Source organism: Triticum aestivum, chromosome 2D (genome assembly GCF_018294505.1).
Source record: "Triticum aestivum cultivar Chinese Spring chromosome 2D, IWGSC CS RefSeq v2.1, whole genome shotgun sequence".
NCBI classification, from domain to species: Eukaryota; Viridiplantae; Streptophyta; class Magnoliopsida; order Poales; family Poaceae; genus Triticum; species Triticum aestivum.
The window spans coordinates 476,920,593-476,937,634 of record NC_057799.1 but is presented as its reverse complement, the minus strand read 5'-3'; the positions used below and the strand labels follow the sequence as shown (position 1 = coordinate 476,937,634).

Genomic DNA, 17,042 nt, shown 5'->3' with positions numbered 1-17,042 from the left:
TACATCCCATTCGTAGAGCATCATCAGCAAGATCATATCACGGCGATGGGTTCTGCAACGCTCCACCATTTGACTTGGGTTTGGATCTTGATGATGACCCCTAGTTGCCACAGTGGACGAGCCTAACAAATCACAAGTGACACCACAAGAGGCAGGGTTATCTAAGAGCAGTGAGCTAGCTGATTGGGATTTGGAAACTGTGAGAGAGGATTGTGTTGCTGCAGATAAGGTGGTCACTGGGAAGGCACCAATTCATATCATAATTTTGGATTCTCCAGACGAGTTTCACACCCCAGATGTGACAGGTGTTCTAGGGGGTGCAAGTGGGTCCGGCAGTACCACATCCGGCCCACCAGTGCAAAAACGCACAAGGAGGATAATCAAGCCAGCTGCTGTCCAGAGGTCTCCCTACATCGACTACAATAAAACAAAGACGTTCACTTGCAATGAACAAGTGAACAGGCTTTATGCGGCAGTTCTCTATTATGTAAGGAATATACCTGGAGCAAACGTCACAAAAACAAGGTAAAACTAATGCATTTTGTGGTAAATCAGTCTGTTACGTTTGCATCTTCATGTTTTATTGATTGCTTGAAAAAAATGGTAATACAGTTGAACATCTTTTATTATCTTGTCATAGACATATGTAATGGTAGCACTACAGTAGTAATTCAATTTTTTTGCAGTTGCAGAAGTCATCTTTTGTACTTGCAGTTCCATTCAACATCACTTGCACAACAGTAGTTATACAGTTGGCACATCATGCCCTGCACACCTTAACAACAATTACTCATTTTTATTCACTTTTTCACGCGTTTTACGGCAACTAGTTAATCCTGTTTTTTGTTCTTTTTTCTTTGCCCTCGCATTGTTTTCCGAAACAGCCCTGAAATCATTAACTATGATGGGTTCTTTCTGAGCCTAAAAGAGTTGGCTGACTCAATGAAGCCTACCAAATGGCTATCTAATGGTGTTGTCGAAGCTGGTCTTATCCAGATCAGAGAAAACTTACCTAAGGACTCAAAGAAGGTCATCATGCCACTGAGGGTTGCTGTAAGTTTAATGAGAACTGTTGTTCTTGTTCATTGCAAGTTCCTTTTGTCCCTTCCTTTTTTACAATGTGTTTCCTAAGACTCATTTATTCAAATGTAGACACGCTTGCAGCAAGGGATATACAATGCTGCTGAGATACATTCTAAATTTGAGAAGATTAATCACCTAGACCGTCAAGATATGGTCAGTTTTTTCTGGCCACACAACTTTGTGTTTTTTGAACTTTTCGTGTTGCATAATAGCTCTTGGCTTTTCACTGGTCAGTTCTGGACAACTTTTTACCTTCTTTTTTCATGTGCTGTCAATATGTGCAGGTGATGCTCCCTGTGCTCGAGTTCGCTGATCCCAATGATCAAGAAGGAGGCAGACACTACTGGGTGTTTAACCTCAACTTAAGGGATCAGCGTTTCGAGGTGCTAGATTCTTGGAGGAAGCTCGACAACCTCGACTTAATGCACTGTTCTTCAACTATAGCGGGGGCGGTGAGGTGTTTATGGAAGCAGCGCTACCCAAAGCATAACATCAGTCACTTTCAGGTCGTCGACATTGATGTACCCAAGCAACTCGGGAAGTAAGTCATGCATTCACGTCATTTTCCTCTCTTTTTTGTTTTTTATAGTTGGTTAGTGCTCCTTCTAACCCATCTAGTTGCAAAAAGTAGTCATACAGTTGCACATAGATTAATGGGTAGTTGCACATTTGTTGGCACCAACCCAAACCATCAACTTGCACAAAGTATTCATACAGTTGCACACAGATCAATGGGTAGTTGCACATTTTTTGGCACCAACCAAGTTATATAGTTGCACAGAGTATTCATACAGTTGCACATATATCAATGGGTAGTTCCACATTTTTTAGGGGGACAAAGTTGCATGGTCAAGAACACGGTCTTGCAAAAGCAAGGTTGTTAGTTTTCTTTTTACGATTATGGCCCCAACTCACGTCGAATAACAAATGTCTTTTTCTTTTTTTTCTTGCACAGCAATGAATGTGGTGTGTTCATGTTGTTCAATACTAGCATTTGGAATGGGAGACAATTGCCAAACTACGAACCAAAAGAGTGCCTAAGCATGAGGAGGATAATGACCTACAAGATGGTTGACTCTACTCTCAACAAAGCCCCATGGAAGGACGTTCTACGGTACAATGAGTAAGTTCTGTTTTTGCTCCTTCTTTTATCCGATACCATCGGTCTGCATGATAGTTGCACAATGGTACTCATACAGTTGCACACCTAGCACAAGTTCAGTTGCACAATTTCATCTGGGGGTTTTTGCCCCAGGTTGCACATTCTGTTTTCTTTTGTACTGTTGTTTTGATGGTGTTATTTTCTAACCCTAAGAATGATACAATTTTATTCCTTTTCCTTTTTCTATTTTACATGGCATAGTACTTGGAGATGTTACGCTTGCACATACAGGGAAGATACTTGCACATTGATACTAATTAACTTGCACAACCCTTTTTGGTTCTGGTAAACCATCAAACAATCAATTAGTAAAGGACAACACACATAGTAACATTTTTTCTTTTTACTATGTTGCATGCGTAAATGTGTAAATTTGCCAATAGAGGCATAAATGGGTAAATAGATAGCCTCACACATAGCAAAGTGATAGCATACACGACTTTTTTAACATGAAATACAAATGGGCCAGATGCTAAGTTTAAACAACGTAAAGAAGAAGTTTCCAAAGCAGTTTTTTGTTGCTGGATCTTCATAGTTCCATCCATGTCCTAACAGTGCAAAGCCAGAATTTTTTTTGATGCTTCCTCCATTTTATCTACTGCTTATATGTCACCAAGTTGTCACGCCAACTTCGTAGGGCAGCCAGCAGCATTGCGCCTATCTGAGTTGCAGTAGCTGCACCTGTTTTTCCTTTTTGGGTGCAGTTCAAGAGCTGAATGATAGCGTCTACTCCTTGCCCTCCCTTTTGTAGTGGACTTTAGTGGATCCCTATGAGTTGCAACCTCATCGTCGTTGCTCGTAGGCGACATCCGCTCAGTGCAGTTAGTATGGCCCTGTGTTGTGTTACCCATAGGAAGAGATGCCGAAGCATTACTCACACGTGGCCCACCATGACCCATCGGAGGATTCTGTTCAGCACGACCCATGGGAGGAGGCACTGGAGCATGAGCAGCATGACCCATGGGAGGACATGGTGGACCACGACCAGCACGTTCCATGGGAGGAGGTGGTCCACCACGGCCCATGGGAGTAGGCAGTGGAGCATGTCCAGTAGGGGTAGTTGCTGGAGTAGGCCCTGTAGATGTAGGCGGCACGGGAGGATCCTGGTTGTTATCACCAGCGGACGGACCTGCCTCTCTTGCAGCCCTTTTTTTCCTTCTAGACTTGTTCAGCTGCACAATCTCTGTCTGCGCTGCACGCATGTGTTTATCAACAATGTCTTTTGCTGCATCAGAACCACAAGCAAACTTTGCTAGTTTTTGGAAGTCTGAGGTCATGTTAGCATGCCTAATTTCCTTTAGAGAGGCAGGAGGCATTACATCAGGTTGTTGGCTAGTGGCACTTGGCACACTTGGCACAGCAATTGGCGTCCAACGCGTCAACATGTACTTCTCCGGGATGACATCAAGCCCAATATGTGTGAACACTTTCAGTATGTGACAACAAAGGATGCCATCCCTCTCCATTTTGGTACACTCACACGAAAATTGTCCCTCGGGTATTTTTGCCATCACCAAGTAGTTCCTGGAACCATACTTCACAACCCATTCCGTATTTGGTCTCAGCTCAAACGTTTCCACACCAATTTGGAATGCATTGTACCGTCCAATCATCGAAAACTCATCACGGAACTTGCAGTAAAGATCTCTAGTATATGTCTTGTATGCCTGCTTCTCTATTGGGAATTGTGACCACATGTCAAGATCCAGATGTTCTGTCCTGTAGTCATTGCACCCTTCCTTGACGAGGATGCGCGTCTGTATTTTGTGGTACTGCTTGACAAAGTTCAGAATTGATTTGTGAGGGTTGACATACCGCTTCAAGACTGCATTGAACCCCTCACTTCATTGTGTAGACTGCAAGAACGGGAAAAATCTATGCTTGAAGTAACATGGCACCCAAGTGTTCCTATATTCATATAGCTTCTCAAAATGGGTGTGTGTAATTGCCTCATATTTCATCATCAACACAGCCCAATTCTGTTCAAACTCATCTGGTGTGAAACTGAAATCAACGCAAAGGTTGAAATCTTCAGACAATCCCGGGTTCCGGCCTAGCAACCATCCAATTTTCTCTTGAGCTTTTTTCATGATGTGCCACCGACAACATCAGTGTACACTTGTGGGGAATATGTTCTTTATGGACTCTTTCATTGCCACATCCTGATCAGTAATTATGTTATCTGGTGCCCTTCCATTCATAGCCTCTAGGAAAGCTCCAAAAACCCAATCAAAGCTAGTCTCCATTTCTTGCCTTACAAACGCGCAACCCAACATGAAAGATTGCCCATGATGGTTGATTCCAATGAACGAAGCAAAAGGCATGTTGTACATATTGGTCATGTAGGTTGTTTCAAAGGAGACACAATCATGATATGCCTCTGTATAAGCTTTCCGTGCCAAGCCATCCACCCAAAAAATGTTTTCTGCTCTTCCTTCGAGATCATATTTTATCTTATAGAAAAAGTCTGGATCATCTTTTTGCATCTGGTTAAAATGTTCAATTGTCTCAATACTGTCCCCCTCTTTCGTTGAGTCTTTGGAGAAGCCAGCACATAAGTTTGTTATTGCTTTAGGTCCATATGGTACATTTAGCTCCGAGCCATAAAACTCTGACATGATAGTCATCATACAGCCTACAGGGGAAGAAAGTTGATGTTAGATAGTTGCACACTTTGCAAACAACAGTTGCAGACTAAAGAACAATAGTTGCACAACTGTTGACATGTGGTTGCCATAGAACTTATTTTTTTCATTTGTTTCTCCCCTTTTTATTTGCATGATGCAAAACAATTTAGAAATTTTTGTCTAGCATCAGTTCCAGAGATATGAACACTAGTCGCAGGAAACAAGGTTCAATTGCATTGATAAGGAACACTAGTTTGCAGAACAAATACATATGGAGTTGCCATCAAAACTATGACCATTTTGTAAATCTATACATTATTCAATCAACAAGTAGTTCCAACTTGTTTGTTTTGTTCTGTGGTAGTGCTTTTTTCATAAATAACCAATCCTGGTTGCACAACACAGTGTATGTATTTGCACAACCCCCTGCTGCTAGTTGCACACTTGACATATCAGATTTAAACAACAATGTAGTTTGAAGTTTGGAGTTTTTGGGAGGTGAATGACGAACACACCTGAAGTCAGGTTGCAGTTGTAGAGTATCTCTAGCAACTTCTTTTCCTCCGGCGGTATACCCATGTGAGATCACAAGTATTTGGAGAGCGAAGGCTTGGGGACCAAAGGATGATTATGATCACGGACAAAGTGGCTTACTTCCCACCGCCCATCCTTCAATTTAACCAGCATTTTTGCCTTACATTGTGTTTGCTTTATCCTTTCTCTCAATTGCTTCTTCTTATTCTTCTTTTTTCCACTATCCTCTCCATCGAATATTGGCACTTCTTCTTTCTTCTTCTTCATCCAAAGGTTTGGGGTCTGGTATAGGATCTAGCACAGGTGGCAATTCAGCTCCTGCATCATCCTCTTTTGGCTTCCTAAACTTGTTACATGCAAATTGCTGTTTCTCCAATATGTTGGTATAAGAATTCCTCCTTGAAGTGTTCATCTTAATAGAGAAACCGATTTTTAGGGCATAATCATTGTAGTGATCCTTATCACCTTGCAGAGTGTCAAATCTCATCCCAACAAATGGCTCCATTAGCTGAGAACCAGCCTCATCTTCATCCATATCATTTTGATCAACACCAGCTGGCCCCGCCCTTAGTTCTGTTTCAGTAGGTCCTGCAACTGTTGTGTTTGTTTCCTCGAGTGTATGGCTTTCTGATTGCATGTTGACATCAACATCATTCATGAAGCCATGATCTTGATGAGGCTGTGTGAAAACCCCTGAATGTACAAACTCGACATCATCATTTGGCAACTCATTGAGATCGGGAGGTAACACATTGAGGTCTATCATCCTTGAAAGCTGCTTCAACCTGCATTTTGTTTCAACAAAAATGTCATTAACAAGATGTATTGGGGCATAGTTGCTAGCAATTTGAAGGCATGAATTTAACACCGTTACAATCATTTTCATTGTTTCGAAAACTGAAAGTGTAGTCAGTTTTTACATAGCTTTTTTTCTCCAGATACAGCTTTTTTCATAGTAGTTGCACAAAGGTGTCATAGAATTGCATAATTTTTTCATACTAGTTGGCACAAACTGTGAGCATTTTCCAAATACACAAACACAATTTTTTCACATTGTTTTATGATACAAGCTGGATAAAAATGTAGCATACCAGTTGCACACAAGTACTTTAAAAGTTGGAACAAGCATCATTCTAGTTGGACAATATAAGAATATTCAGGCAGTAGTTACAATTTATTGACCATCTTTTTTTGTTTTTTTGTATCTACAATGTGCAGTTCTAAGAAGAAAGGGAGGGCATGATTTTCTTTAGATGAATGCAAGTGGTTTAGAAAAGAACTTAGTAAGTTTTTCTCCAGATACAGTTTTTTGATAGTAGTTGCACAAAGGCAGCACAACATTTGCACAAAAGCGTCATAGAATTGCACAATTTTTTCATACCAGTTGGTCAAATTGCTGTGTAGTTCCAGTCACACAAACACATTTTTTTGACATTTTTAATGATACAAATGAAAACATACTCTTTAATGAGTCTTTTATTGTGCTAAGAAACTTTACATAATTTCTAAGCAACAATATATCATCTATATGTAAGATTAAAAAACCTAAAGAGCTCCCACTAAACTTCTTGTATACACCAGCTTCTTCATAATTTTAATGAAGCCAAACTCTTTAACCACTTCATCAAAATGTTGATTCCAGCTCCTTCATGCTTGCTTCAAACCATAGATAGATCTTTGAAGATTGCACACTTTTCCGACATCCTTAGGATCGGCAAAACCTTCTTGTTGTGTCATATACACATCCTCTTTGGGATTTCCATTTAGGAAAGAAGTTTTGACATGCCATATCTCGTAGTCGAAATATGCTGCAGTTTCCATCGTAATCCGCATAGACTTTAGCAAGGCTGTTCGGCTACTGGTGAGAAAGTTTTGTCATAATCGACTCCCTCAACCTACAAAAACCCTTTTGCAACTAGTCTTGCTTTATAGATAGTAGGATTAACATCCGTTGTTTTTCTCTTGAAAATCAATTTACATTGTATGAGTTTCACACCCTCTGGAAGATCAACCAAGTTCCAAACTTGATTCTCGTACATGGACTCCATTCCAGATTGTATGGCCTTAAGACATTCTGTTGAAGGGTGAAACCCTAGAGGGGATCTTTTCACACTTGGAGGGGGAAAATAGGAAGAACACTCAAGAACACAAGACACAAATCACTCAAACAAACCCAAATATCACATCCACTAGAGTAGCATACATGAGATCCACAAGATTACAAGGTCAATCCACGCAAACAAGCACAAAGGTAAATTTCTTCCCACTCCTAGAGGAGGTGAGGTCTTGATGATGATCTACTCCCTTGGGAGGTCTTGCAATCCACAAGGATTCTTCCCAAAGAGGGGTCTTGATCTCCAAGAGGAGGAGGATACAAGGAGCAAAGCTCTCTTTGGTGTTCTAAAATACTTTGCTGACCCTAGAAAGAAGGTGGAGGTGGTCTATTTATAGTCTAAGCCACGAAGGGGTAAGTGGGAGAGGGATACAAGGCGAAAGGCCCGCGGCTGCGCACAGGCCGAGCAGTAGTACCGGATCTCGGGCGGTAGTACCGCTTGTAAGCGGTAGTGCCGCTTGGACTGGGCGGTAGTACCGGGCCCGGGTCGCTCGAGCACAGGAGTTTGTCGGGTTGAGCGGCAGTAGAGCGGACGTTCGGCGGTAGTACCGCTTGGATGGTCTTAGCGGTAGTACCGTTTGTAGGCGGTAGTACCGCTCGTTCCAGGTCTTCTTCCTCCTTCTCGTTCTCCTCTCCTCTCCCTTGCTCCATGGATGCTCGAGTCTCCGTCTTCTCCTTCTCACGATCAACTTCCTCGTACCTAAGAATGAACAATGTTTCCGATTGAGGTAGAATCCAATTCTCACGGGAATCCAAACGAGACTCAAATAGGAAAGAGTTCACCTCGTTCTTGATGTTGCGTGCACGTGCTCTTGTCATTGGCCCTCTTGGTGCTTGCGGTGGTGATGGAGTGTCGGTGCGGGTAGTTGAGGGGTGCTCCGCATCATCCCCCCCCTTGGGAGAGATCCATCCACGGATCATGCTCTTCATCACCATGGTACTTGGCCAAGTCTTTGACGTTGAAGATGTCACTTACGTTGTACTTGTCACGTGGGATGTCGACCTTGTAGGCGTTGTCGTTGTAGCGTGCTAGCACCTTGAATGGTCCGTCAGCTCTCGGGAGTAGCTTGGACTTGCGTTCCTTGGGTAAGCGGTCCTTGCAGAGATGTATCCATACTTGATCACCCGGTTGCAACACTGTCGTGGTTCTAAGTCTGACAGTAGAATGGGGGTAGGGATGTAGAGGCAAGATCCTAGCTATGGAGAAGTTGTACGCACGAGTTTTATGAGTTCATGCCCTTCTCGGAGGAAGTAACAGCCCTACGTCTCGGAGCCCGGAGGCGGTCGACTGGATTATATGCGTGTGTGTTACAGGGGGTGCGAACGCTTGTGCATGTGGAGGGGGTGGCTTATATAGAGTGCGCCAGGACCCCGGCCAACCCACGTTACAAGGGATTTAAGGTGCATCAAGAGGGGGGCGTTACTGGTAACGTCCGTAATAAAGTGTTATAAATGGCTATTAAGTCTAGGAGTTAATGCTCGACCGTTGCTGTGTAGAGTGACTTTAGGTCTTCTGTCCGTCGAGTGTTTCTTGTTACGGTCGAGTGATCTTGATTCCTCCGAGTGGAAATGTTTCTGGTCGAGTGGGTGATGGTACCCCTTGAATGCTTCTGGCTTTAGAGTGATGTCCTTGGGGAGGGTATTTAGGTCAGGCCTGCGACCCTACCCTAGGTACATGTCCTCGTCATTAGCCCCCGAATGGATCAGGGTTTGAGTGGAGAAGGAGTTGAAAATACTTCCGACTCATTTTTCGCGCTTCGGGTGTGTCTTGTTTTGGATCAACGAACCGAGGTGGTGACACCAACTTCTTTTTCAGTCGCCTCTATCCATTCCTGGTTTTGTTGAGTGAACTTTCGCTGGAAGAGGTCCGAGTGCTAATGTGGTGGAGATCTTCCGTCTGACAAGTTGTTCTGCTGCCCGCGGATCTCGCGGGATTCGAATTTCGGGAAGCGCGCGGGGCGGAGGAGGCCGCAGTAATCGGGCTAGATAAGGCAAGGCCGCCTCGATTCCCGCGCCGCCTTTTTTGCCACATATCACGCGCGCAACTGTTGCGGGATTTGATAAGATTGCCCGGGCCTACAGGTCAGTCACTCGGAAGCAACCCCATATAAGGCGCCGGACCGGGGTTGTTGAACAGTGCGTCCTCATTCTTCTTCTCTCTTCTCAGTTTTCCCCACTGCGCCTGCTCCTCCTCCAGCGCCGCCACTCCGCTCGAGCTCCGTCCGCGGTGATGGGAAAAGAAAAGACAGTGGCTCTGGAGCGCGCGAAGAAGGCGACGGCGAAGGCGAAGGGGAAAAAGTCCAGCCGGGGCGGATCCTCGTCGCGGTCCGGTTTGCCGCGCGGCTGGATCCAGGGCGACTGGATCCGGTCGACGATCAGTCAGGATGACCTCGACGATCTGGCGGAGGAGGGGCTGATTCCTCACGGATCGGCGCGGCTCCCGGAGGATGAGACCGAACCTCGACCGCGGGAGGGTGAGTGCGTCCTCCTCGCCACTCACGTCGACCGTGGATTTTCTCTGCCTCCGCATCCTTTTTTCGGGCTTTCTTGAATTTCTTTGGAGCACAACTTCATCACTTTTCCCCCAACACCATCATATATCTTGCTGCTTTCGTGTCTCTGTGCGAAAACGTCTTGGGTTGTCGACCACACTGGGGTCTCTTCAAGCACATTTTCACGTGTCGCTCCCAGTCGGTCAAAAAGGCCAACCCGAGTGACGAGAGGACTCAAGTGATCCAGATGTGTGGGGGTCTTGGGATTCAGATGAGGGGTAAGAGCTCTTTCCTAGCCATAATTCTTCCCGAGTCAGTACGAGGGTGGCAGTCGACCTGGTTTTACTGCAAAGACCAGCCGACTCCAGGTCAGTCGATTGGACTTCCTCCTTTTTCTATGGCTCGCGTAGAGAAGCCATCCGCCTTGAAAGTGACTTTAGGGGAGAAAGCAGAGGTGAAAGTGCTGGTTGAGCGAGTGGTCTATCTCATCCGTGAGGGTGTAACTGGAATGGATCTGCTGGAAGTCTTCCTCAAACGACGCATTCAGCCACTTCAAGCCCGCGACCATCTGATGTGGATGTATTCGGGCATTGAAGATTCCACTCGGGTGCACCCAGAAGAAGTCGACGAGGATACGGTGGAGAAGTGGTTGAGGAGTATCACTGGCAACAAGGACAACCCCAGAGGAGCCAGGAGAATCCCTCCACTTGACCAATCCTACGAACCAGACAAGGTCCGATTCCGAATTACCGAGTGTCATCTTGATTTAACATGCAACTGTTTATGCTTCACCGACTGACTTTGTCTTGCTTGTTTTCTTCTAGGCCCTTACTGAAATGTATTTGATGCCCAACGGAGAGCAGGAGCAGGACCCGGAGGGGGAGGCAAGCGGAGGTGAAAGCGACGAGTGGCATTCCGACGGAGAGGGGGACGAGGAGAGCGACAACCCGAGTGACGAAGAAGAGGTCGACTCTCCTCCCCGCAGGGAAAGGCGATCCAAACTTACTCACGACCCGGCGAGCGCCCGTGACAAGGCGACCGTTCAGACCGGGCAGTCGTCAAAGCGTCCTCGGACGTCCTCTCCGGCACCAACTGAAAAAGCTCCAAAGCAGTCCAAGGTTGTAGTGCAGAAGACTCGGAAGGCACTGCCGAGAATCAAGATTGACGTTCCCGTTGCTTCTGCGTGAGTGTTCTTCTTTCGCTTTTACTCGACGTTCTGTGCTGTTTATTTTTCCCTTGGTTTGACCGAATGAATCTTGAAACTGGCAGTGCCGCTACCTCTGGGACCTCTGCTTATAAGAACGAGGATGAGGAAATGGAAGATGCGGTGACCTCCAATCCGGGTACAATCCTCGTGATTTTATCTTCGATTTGTCGATTGAACTGCGATATATCCAATCGGGTGATGAAACTTTGGCGACTGATCTTTTTATAGCCCTCAACATCATTGACCTCCCCGACGACGACGAGGACGAGCCACAGAGGCCCTTGGGGAGAAGAAACAGGAAAACGTCCGCTGGCAAGACGCTTCAATCGACATCGGTGGCGGAACCGGTAATTCAGGACGCCGGCGATGCCAATCGGACTTCCGTCTCCTTCGCCATACCGCTGTCGAGTGCTCGGCCTTCCTCGTCAGCTGCACAGACTCCGACCGATCCACCTTCACTTTTTGCTACACATCACGTCCCAGAGGACCAAGTGGGTGCTGCAAAAGAGGCTATACGCCAGGCGGGCATTATGATGGAGAAGATGAAGATGGTGCGGGAAGCCAGCCAAGCTGCTTATGATGCCAGCTCCGCTCTCCAGAGCAACGTCCAGGTTAGTAGATCATCGACTGACTCCTCTGGCTTGTTCTGTTAGGATATGGAACCTGAAAACTTTCTTTCCAAGAATCTTTGCATCTGTCTGCGCCTTGCATCTGTACACCCACTGGGTGTTTTGATTTGTCACTGAACAGATTCGCACTTTGATCTGATAATGTTGTTGTTGATTGAATCTTTTGACCAGTGGGGGCACGCTGAGTGCACCCACTGGGTGTAGTCCTCGAGACCATAATTGACTGCGGGCAGTCGACTATGGTCTGAGCATCAGAATTTGAATTTCTTCACTCGGTCTGGTCGGGCCATGTCGAGTGGAAGTTTGAACCAGTGGTGGCATGCTGAGTGCACCCAGTGGGTGTAGTCCTCGAGACCGTGGTCGACTGCTGGCAGTCGACGATGGTCTGAAGACTCTGTTTTTTTTGCACTCGTGCTGGACAGGCCTTGTCGAGTGTAAACTGAACCAGTGGGGGCACGCTAAGTGCACCCACTGGGTGTAGTCCCCGAGACTACTGTTGGATGTTTGATTCGGCAGTAGTCTTAGAATTTGTTGGGTTTATCCTTTTACCTCTCCGAAATAACCAATCTTTTCACCAGTCGACTGACCTGTTCTTTGGTTGCAGAAATCTTGTGATCTTGGAGCTCGTTTTGCTGACCTGGAGAAGCAGCAGATTCAGCTCAACCTCGATCTGGAGCTGGCCAAGACAGAACTGCAGAAAGCCAAGGATGACGCTGCTGGTAAGGAAGACCTGTCGACTGAGTTTTCCCTAAACCGGATTTCATTCTGCTTTTTCTGAATCCAAGATTATTTCTTTCAGAGAAACTGAACCAAGCTCTGGCGAAAAAGGATCAAGATCTGGCGGCCGCGCAGAAAAAAGCTGATGAGAAAACCGCACTCGCTGAACAGAAGTTGGCTTCAGTCGGCAAATTGGAGGAAGAAAACTCCAGGCTGAAAACTGCCCTTGACGAAGCCAATAAGGAAGCGACTCGCCTGAAGAAGGACAAGGAAAATCTGAACGAGAAGATGGAAGGTATTGCCCGCAGGAGGAACGATATGGAGAATTATCTGGGAAGCCTTGCTAAGAAGTTGTTCGTCATGCTTTAAGGTGTTTCCTTTGATCCGACTGGTTTGTTCTTGTTGACTCGACATATGATCATTGGCTTACCCTTGAATTGTGTATGCAGAGTTTTGCCGGGACTTCGAGGAAGAGACCGGGCGAATTGAACCAAGCTTGGACCCCATCAACTCTCCAGTGAAGGATGAAGCTACCATGAACGTGCTCCGACTGGAATCCTACATCACTGGTGTTGTCGATTATCTCGCCCGACTGAAAGTCGTGATGTCGCGGATTGACACAACTCTCTGACCCATGGCAACACTTCAGAATGACCTCGAGTCTATGATGGCTCGGCTCAATGAAGCTCCCAGTCGAATTCAAGAATGGAAGAAGTCTTCTGCCCGGTGCGGCGCTGATGTGGCTCTATCTTTGGTTCGCGTCCACTGTCGAGAAGCTCGGGAAGAGAAGCTGGCGGCGATTAAAGTTGCTAACACCAAGAGGCACGACTTCCAGTCCTTCATGGAGACTTTCATTGTTGCCGCCACTCGGATTGCTGACGGGATCGACCTGGACGAATTCGTCGAGCCTGCCAGCCCTCCTCCTGCGGAGTGAACAAACTTTTATGCTCTGCCTTAAATTTGCCTCGGAATGCCGAGTGATTTTGTAACCGTTAAACTCCTTCGGGCTGAATGCCCAAGTACTTTGATCCGTGGTCTTGGACTTTAGGATTTATCTGAACTTGATTTATCTCTGAATATGCTTGTATTTGTCTTCGAGTGGAATTTGTTCTTCACACGGAATAATCTTTGTGCTTGAGATGTAGCTCTGAGGTTGATGCTCCAGTCGACCCGCACCTCGTCGTCCTTGCGGGTAAGGGTGGAGCACATGTTGTACTTGTGGCGCAGCTCCGAAGGAGAAAGTTGCAGTCGACCCGCACCTCGTCGTCCTTGCGGATAGGGATGGACTTCGAACTTAAGCGAGTACTAGACTGCAGCTAAGCCCCCGAGTGGGAGGGTTGCTCACCACTCGGTAGGATTTTTCAAACTTAGGCGAGCATTGGACCACAGCTAAGCCCCCGAGTGGGAGGGTTGCTCACCACTCGGTAGGATTTTTCAAACTTAGGCGAGTACTGGACTGCAGCTAAGCCCCCGAGTGGGAGGGTTGCTCACCACTCGGTAGGAAGACTTAGGCAAAGCAACTTATATATTGGGCATTAAGATATATAGAGATAGATCAAGAAATCTAATTGTGCTAAGCCAAAGCACGTACATTGACAAGGTTTTAAAGAGGTTTAAAATGGAGAACGCAAAGAAAGGTTTTCTCCCAATGTCACATGGCATGACACTTAGTAGAAATCAATGCCCCAAGACAGTTGATGAGCGTGTGTAGATGAGTGAAGTTCGATATGCCCCAGCAATTGGATCCAACATGTAAGCTATGATATGTACAAGACGAGATGTTTCTTATGCGCTAAGTTTTAGCAGTGTTGGAAATATGCCTTAGAGGCAATAATATTTATATTATTATATTTATGTGTTCATAATTAAAGAGTTTATGTTCTATGCTATAACTGTTACGATCCTAGAATCCACGATTCAGTGGAAAACTCATATGCACGTGTGGAATAGTAAACGGTTAGATAAAAGGTTCATAGTCTTGCCTCTAGGACTAGCTCAAGTGTTGTCGGCGATCACATTTTTCGGATCTTAGAATATCATGAAGTCCTAAAACAACATTGAGATTATAGTGTTGGAAGAACAATCATATTGAATCGACCCAAACTAGTATGTTATGAATTGAGTTTATATCGTCAGTAATCAATTGTAATAACATGGAGTGTTAACATATGATTTTGCTCCTTAGACCATGAGAGTATCGTAGTCACTTCTTACCGTATGGTGGACTTTGGGGTTGCTCAAACATCATCTGTAACATAGTGATCATAACGACAACTTACAGACTCATCGAAAAGTTTGACAAGGGACTAGATAGCTCGAAAGCGGGATTTGCTCCTCCGACGATGGAGATATATTCTTAGGGCCCTCTCGATGTGCCGACATCCATCATCGTCTGGCCAGACACAGGTGACTACATCACAGGGATGCCGAAACACGACAACGAGAAAGAAAAACAAAACCGCTAACGAGGATAACGGTATAGTGAGCATGTGATGACTCGGGAGGATACCGAAACATACCGGGTTTTGTGAAGTATCACGAAGCAAAGGGAACATTACATGATAACCAAAGGTTCACTTGAATATCATTGGTTTGCTCATAGGGATCGATATGGACGTCCGCGGTTCCGCTATCGATCATAGAACGAAGGGGTTCCATTCATGTCTATGAGTTACCAAAACTACGGGGTCACAAGCTTAAGGCAATCATGATTTGTTGAGTGTTAGTAGGACGGGAGTGATAAGAATATATTTGTGGAATTGTTTCATAAAGATTGAAAATAGTTTCGAGAGGATCCGGAAGCGTTTCGGGGTCACTGGAAGGGTTTCAGAGAGTATCGGGTAATACCGGATATTACCAACAAATAATATATAGGTGAAAATGTTTCCGGGGCTATTACATTATATATAAAAGGGTCTAATATTTATTAGAAGGTTTTTATATTAAATTTAATACTAGCGGGCCTTAAAAGGCCAAACCGGGGAAGGAGCTTTGGGCCAACTTGGGCCAACTTGGGCCAATAGGAAGTGCCCCCTTCCTTTTGTGTGTGTGGGGGGCGGGGCGAATTGGAGTGGGGGAGGAGTCCAACTCCTCCTCCCAAGGCCGACGCCCCAAGGAGGGACTTTCCCTCCTTGTTGGCTCTCCTCTCCCTCCCCAAGGGGGGTTTGCTCTATGAGAGATACAAACTTTGGAGCCTCCTCTAGTTCTTTTAGTTTTAGTTCTAGTTGGTCCTAGTTGACTAATTAGAGCAAGGTATAGTTCCTCTAATCCTCATAATTAGAAGCCCGGTGCAGTTCTAATCCCCTCCCTTTAAATCTCGAACGATGATTAGCTCTGGACGGCGAAGCGCTATCGGATCGTGAAGGTTGCATGATTGCAACCAAGTAGAGAGGCTGTGCTTTTGGACTTCGGTTTGAGGGACTGTTCGTGGGCGGATCGCAGGATCGTTCATCAACGGTTTGAGGGACTCCAAGTACGATCTACATCGACATGTTCTTCTTCCGCTGCAACTCGGTGACGATAACGATCGTGATCCCAACTCATTATGCATCTTTATATTGATCTTGGGCATGCGTAGGTGCGATTTTTTGTTTTTTGCTACGTTTCCCGACAAGCAGCAGGTACCAAAGTGATTCCGGAGTGGTTCACTGCACAACTATTAAAAATATTCTTAAGTTCCTCAAATGGACAAAGGATCTGCACCTCGTCTATGGAGGATATGAAGAGCTCGTTGTAAATGGTTACACAAACACTAACTTCATGACTGATATAGATGACTATCAGGCTATGTTAGGATAATAGTTTGGAATAGTTTCAAGCAAGAACACTATTGTGGATTCTACAGCGGAAGCTGAATATATTGAGGCTTCAGAAGCTTCGAAGGAGCAAGTCTGGATCAAGAAGTTTCTTGGTAAAGATAGTGTGACCCCAAGTGCAATGAACTCAAATGGCACTATATTGTGATATAGTGGTACCATTGATCAAGCAAAGGATCCAAAATCACACATGAAGACCAGACATAGCAAGCACAAGTATCACACGGATTTGAATGTGTCAGACCCGATGATGAAGGCTCTACCACAAGCAAAGCATGAGCCACACCGGATAGATATAGGTGTTAAAGAAACTATGTGACTAGATTACTGACTCTAGTGCAAGTGGGAGTCTGTTGGAAGTATGCTCTAGAGGCAATAATATTGTATTATTATATTTCCATATGCATAATTAAGAGTTTATATTCTATGCTATAACTGATATGATCCTGGAATGTGCGATTTAGTGGAAAACTCGTATGCACGTGTGGAATGCTAAATGATATAATAAGATTCCTAGTCTCGCCTCTAAGACTAGTTCAAATGTTGTTGGTGACCATGTTTTCCGGATCTTAGGATATCATTAAGTGTAACGATAGTCCTAAAAAACTTTGAGAATATGACGTTAGAAGAACGATTGTATTGAATCGATCCAAACTTGTTTGT

General features: G+C 45.2%; 1 pseudogene; it reads left to right on the top strand.

Annotated features, from left to right (window-relative positions):
• The window catches only part of LOC123055857 (probable serine/threonine-protein kinase kinX), a 33,666-nt pseudogene extending 32,038 nt beyond the window's left edge, over positions 1-1,628 (top strand).
• Positions 1,629-17,042: the final 15,414 nt, after the last annotated feature.